This window comes from Juglans regia, chromosome 13, assembly GCF_001411555.2.
Source record: "Juglans regia cultivar Chandler chromosome 13, Walnut 2.0, whole genome shotgun sequence".
NCBI lineage: Eukaryota > Viridiplantae > Streptophyta > Magnoliopsida > Fagales > Juglandaceae > Juglans > Juglans regia.
Window position 1 is genome coordinate 31,753,372 of NC_049913.1, and position 5,917 is coordinate 31,759,288.

Consider the following 5,917-nt stretch of genomic DNA (forward strand, 5'->3'; position numbering starts at 1 on the left):
TTTCGCTCTTCTCCCCCACTCTCTCTCTCCACCAACGGATATAATTTATTCTAGTGGGTGCTAAATGATAAATTTTGCAATGGTACTAATTGTAAAATATAATAAATAATAAATAATTTTAGGAAAAAAATAAATAATAATAATTTAGTATTATTTAGCTCAAAGATGTATAATTCAATGTAAAAATTTTTCTTGATATGCAAAATCAATCTCTAAAAAATATAATTTTATATATGTATATAGAAAAATCAATACTAATACCTTTGGTAGTGGCAAAATAGAAAAACCTTTGATATATTTACTTGTATAAAAATATAAAAAATAAAAATTCCCCTGCCCATAATAGTGAAGAAAGTTAAGAAAAATCATGAACAATATGATTATTTTAGTGATGTGTAGTTTATTCCAAGAGTCCAATCATGAGGAACCTTCCAAAGCCCAGTTGTTGCTTTCCGGCATGCAGTAGTCAGTACTGCTGATCATCAATTGCCTAGCTAGCAAGAAATTCTATATGCAACGAAAGATACATCTCATCTGTATCATAAATGCCAAAGATTTCATGTATCCCACGAAATGCCAACTGGAAAATTACAATCACTCAATACTCACAAATCTAGTTGACCCTTTTAATTTTCAAACAATGGCTAAGTGCTGACACCAGATGGAGAGCATTGTTGGAGGATTGAAAAAAGAATGAGTGATTGATTATCTAGTAGTTATGATCTCATCCAGACAGCTCTCAGAATTCAAACTGTTATGATGCATTAATTAGTTTAGGGCTTGTTTGGAAATATAGATTATTTCATCTCATATCAAAATTTATTTATCTCATTTCATTTTTAAACATCGCTCAAACATAATATGTTTAATTTCAAATTTTCAATTTTATCATCTAATCATTATCTAATAATTATAACTTTCTTAAACTTCCAAATATAACACAAAAAATTAATTTTTTCAAATCTTAAAATAAAAATAATATTAAAAATGAAAATGATAGTATGACTAACAAATATGTCAACCAAATGTGCCCACTCATATATATATATATATATATATATATATATATTTCTTAATGGTTAAAGAAGTGATTATTAGTGAATTTGTATTTTTTTTAATAATTAAGGATGTTTGAAAAATACTTAAAAGAAAAAAAAAACTCATTTCTATTAGCGTGCACATTTTGCAGGCATATTTGGTAGGCACTCTAGTATTGTCATATGAAAAATGTATGGTATAAAAAAAACTTAATTTTATAATATTTTTATTCAACTTTTTCTCTATCGATCATTGACTGAGTGGTATTTGTGCGGGTTCGATGATTCTCAATTTCATCATTGGGTGGGGGTGGAATTTCAATCTGACCTAGAGTAGAGGGGGGATTTTCATGGAAGAGAGGTTCATGTGAAAGATGCAAATTGGAGTGAATGTGAGATGCATCTAAGCTGTTGTGTAAACATAAAGGTGCAGAGGAAGAATAAGGTGCAGAACAGGGGTTACCTGAAGGTGATGCGGCAGTAGCGGAAACAGCTTTCGGAACCGTGGTGGATGGCGATGTCAGCACTGGTTGTGGCAATGAAGACAACGGTAGAGGCACTCACATGGATGGAGAGGAAAATAAAATGAAAGGATTAGGGCACTGATGCGAGGATGAAGGAGAGGCCATGTGTGAAGGTGGGCTTTGGGTTTCCTGAAAGCCAGGTTGGGCCTCGTCGACGGTGTTTTCGAATGGCGTCACTGTCACCGTCACTAAAACTTTTTCAGTTTTAGGATGGATGTCCAAAACGCTTGTGTTACCCATCAAGCGAGATCCGTTCATGCACATTAGCAATCATTTTTTAAGGAGTTCCCATCATTGATTCCAGAAAAATGTAAACGCCGTTTTCACATGCACCTTTGAGTAGAATCGCCCCCATTTTCTGATCATTCACAAGAAAATAAGAGGGGTAAAATTCAACATAGACACTATTTTGGGATGTAAAATGATACACGTAAATTAAATTTTTGTTGATGGTTAGAAACAAAGAGTATCTTTCAAGATAAAAGTGCGTTTAGGCGAATGGAAGGCTAAAGAACCAATGTGTGAGACAACCAGACCTGAACCATTACCAAGAACAATTTCATCAGTTTCATCATATTCAGAGTGAATAGACAAGTTTTGAAGATCACCAGTAATATTGTGAGATGCAGCTGAATCAATAAGCCATTTTTGTTCAGTTGCCTTGGAAATGGCGGCACAATTTACAATGACTTCGTTTTGAGATAACTGACAAAATGTTTTGGTCGTGTGACCAATCTGATCACATATATGACATTTGAGTTTAAAGGGCCGCTGATTGTTATTGGACTAACAAGATCCATGTTGAGAGTGACGGCCTTGCCCATTATTTCGATTATGCCCATTTGATTTAGAGGAGTTCTTTGCAGAACCTCCAGCCGAACCAGGTTTCTAGGTTGTATAGTTTGCGGTAGCCACCAGTTGTTGAGTTGCAGCATCTAACCTTCGCAGGTAGTTGTCATGGCCGACGAGGAGGTCATAAACCCCTCAATAGCGAGTGAGTTCTCCTTTGCTCGAATTGGCGCTGCAATTTCGCGAAAATCAGAACCTAAACCATGCAAGACATACAAAGTTAGGTCATCATCAGAAATGGGATGATCAATAATGGCAATCTCATTTTCCAAGGCCTTGACAGCATGCAAATACTCAGTAATGGACCGATTTCCATGCTAAATTAAGGTAATCTCCTATTTGAGCTGCATAGCCCTTGTCCATGACCTACTTGCATACAGACATGTTAGTTTCTTCCATGCCTCATGTGATGTTTTAGCAGTAGCGATAAGAGGAGTTATAGTATGAGAGGTAGAGGCTAGAATGGCGCTTAGAATAAGCTTGCCTTGCTGAACCCAATGGATCTTTTGTAAGGTTGAGACTAAATTGTTGTCCGGATTTGAACATTGAGAAATGCAGTGACATAATCAAGTAGGTCATAAGCCTATGAGGAGAGCTTCAAATTGAGCTCTTCATCGGGGAAAAGTGGAGGGAGTGAGTTTTTCATTGATTTGAGCAGTGATATTGAGAGCAATGAGAGGGATTTCGGTGGAGGAAACATGATGGGTATTGGGATTCTGGGCATTTTGGGCTGAGGAAGATGACATGGTGAATATAGGAATTGAAGGCTTGTTAGAGACTGACTCTTCTAATACCATATAAAGAATTTCACTGCAAGTTTGAATAGAAAATTTTCTCACACTTTCATTCAGTAGTTGATATAAGTTATATAAACATATCACAAAACTAATTTAGGAAATACATAAAAATCATGGTTGTGAATATACAATAGTTACAACATTGTACAATAACTTCTAAATGTTCTGTATGATAGAATTGAAGGCTTAAATCTTAGTTTTGACTTTTGCTTGATTTTGGCAATCATCTTTTATTGGAATCATTCTTTTTCATTTCCATACCACAAATCTCCTGACATCTATTAAGAATGAACCATTTAATTCCAAGTCATCCACATTGGTCATCTCCATGCTAAAGGATAAACATGATGAATATCTGCAACAAGATCAAGAATACTTTTAGTTCAGTCAGATTTTTTCAGAGTTTGACAATTGTGATATCACTAGAGCTCATTTTGTTTCTCTCCAAAAGATGTACGTATTCAACCAAGCTTGCTTGAGAGGGCTCTTTTTAGGGCTACTCACCACTTAGAGGATTCAACCAAATACATGTATTTGATGTTGTATTGTTTCGCTTTTGAATGTTTCGTTTTTAAAGAAATTTTCCGTGATTATATAAGAAGGGGTGACAATATATGTGAACTCAACACGACCACAAAATGAAATAAGGAGATTTGGATTTGATATAAATGAATTTAAGTTAAAATGGGTTGGCCAAATAAGACACGATTATTAACGGGTCAATTACGAGTCATCCCACAAAATCTACAATCAACCCGTATAATACGAATAAATTATTTTTTCAAATTTTATAAATATTTAGTCTTATATGTCTTTTTGTTGTTATTGAGAATATATAATATTAATATTAGTATTTGACTACTTCATATCTTAAACTATTAAATTTGTTTGGTTAATATGTAAATTTATTTTCTTATATATTATTGATTTGGATATTGATAACGAACGGGTTAAAGTGGGTTAATTGGTTGAAAATGGTTAAATGAGTTGTGTCCAGGTTAACCCAATAGAAGTTAGTTACTAACTGGGTTAAGTGGGTCATGTTGTATCACCCGTTATTTATATAAGTCATATTAGATTTTTAGGACCTGACCTGTTTAATTAAATGGATCGTGTTCGGTTGATCCATATACTCTAATACTCATGACTTGACATGACACAAATATGATTTGCGAACACAAATTGCTAGCTCTACATACATGTACCAACTCATATATGATGTTTTGTCTTTGACAAGTTCTATTTATCGTCTATTTGACCATATTCATCTCAAAATATAATGACATGACATCGAATAATTGGCCCATAAGTTGGACATATTAAATAATTTCTAATTATTTAATAATACATAATGAGATGATAAGATAATGATGACAATAAAATGATGGTTAGTAGCATTAACATTTTTTTTTTATGGTTAAAAGACACATGATTCAAGTACAAGCTCTCCTAATGGTAAGATGATGGACGAGAATTAGAATTCGAGATTATTCATTTAAAATATGGTTCTCAATGTGAACCAGATTAAAGGCAATGGACATTCTCTCCTTGGGTTTTTGTTTTTCTTCTAAAGGTACATTAGTTAAAATAAAAACTAATGTATTCCATAGTTGGCTGTCGTAAATGGTAGTTATGGAGTAAATCCAACCATTGAATCATCTATCACGGGAGGTTCCCACAACAGAAAAAGGCGAGTTCTTAAACTAACAGTGTCTGAGATAGTAGTTGAAGATATACAATCCCATACCTTACGTAGAGAAATGATAGTTACAGTCATAAATATGTAAATATTAAGCAATCATTTAAAAAAAAAAAATACAAGATTCACATAAAAATAAATTAAACTTTTAATAAATTATATATTTTTTTAAAATGACTGTATGATATTTATATACTTCACGACTATACATCATCAAAAAATCTACTCAACCTCCTACTATTCATACAACCTCCACACTTCACATTATTTTTAATTTTTATTATTTTTTTCTTTTATTAAATATTTATTATATAAATAATGAATAAATAATTTAAAATAATTTAAAAAGAATAAACTCAAAAAAAAATTTAAAAAAAATATTAAAAATTTAAAAAATTTAAAAAAGTATAGAGTGTGAAGTGTTGTGGAAGTTGTATAGCAAAACTCATATATCATATTACTCTCTTATGTATTCCCGAATAAAGTAGGTGGACAAAAGCTATTTTACGGTAAAAGAAAGCACCTGCGTGATCTCGAAGGGGAAGTGGAAGGTTGACACCTCGAAACTCTTTGTAAATCAAGCTTCCGAGTATGTACACCGAGAAAAGAGAGAAGCCTTTTCGACCCTCAACTTTTTTTCTATGGTGGAGAAAGCTACAATTATAAATATTTTTATTAAAATAAATTTATAAATTAATATAATTTTATATAATACGTTAAATCTATTTTATAATAAAAATAATTTTATAATTTAATATATTACACTAATATGAATCTGTCTATAAATTTATTTATTTTTAAATTTTTTTATAATTAAAACATTTCTATAAAAAAACTCTAGACAAAAAAAATTATTTTTATTATTATTCACGTATCATTTATAATCATCTCACTGTCACGACTATTTTGGCACGGCAAATTACCATAAGTTTGATCGGCGACCACCGTCGGGTGATCAATTAATGATTTATATTTTAATAAATTCTCTAAAACCGTAAATCTAGCCACACG